The sequence below is a fragment of the Penaeus monodon genome, chromosome 24 (genome assembly GCF_015228065.2).
Source record: "Penaeus monodon isolate SGIC_2016 chromosome 24, NSTDA_Pmon_1, whole genome shotgun sequence".
Lineage (NCBI taxonomy): Eukaryota > Metazoa > Arthropoda > Malacostraca > Decapoda > Penaeidae > Penaeus > Penaeus monodon.
This window is the reverse complement of record NC_051409.1, coordinates 36626810-36627015: the sequence shown is the minus strand read 5'-3', so window position 1 is coordinate 36627015 and position 206 is coordinate 36626810. Positions and strand designations below refer to the sequence as shown.

Genomic DNA, 206 nt, shown 5'->3' with positions numbered 1-206 from the left:
CAAAAAATCCTGAAAACTCAAGAAAGAGAGATATCAAGCGAGATTACATAGACCGCCAGAGCAATTGTGTAGCTACATTTCACAAAACAGCACTACAGTGACTACCATGTTTTCCTGGTGGCAATGGTTTAAGATTTTACAGTATAATAATTTTTCAATGCCATGGATAAAAAGGAAAACACTGTATGACTATTTTCAAGAACGTG

The 206-nt window shown here is 35.4% G+C and overlaps 1 protein-coding gene across 2 annotated transcripts in view; it reads right to left on the bottom strand.

The window, feature by feature from the left end:
- The window catches only part of LOC119588768 (WASH complex subunit 1-like), a gene marked incomplete in the record, with an annotated part of 11054 nt that overhangs the window by 5118 nt on the left and 5730 nt on the right, over positions 1-206 (bottom strand).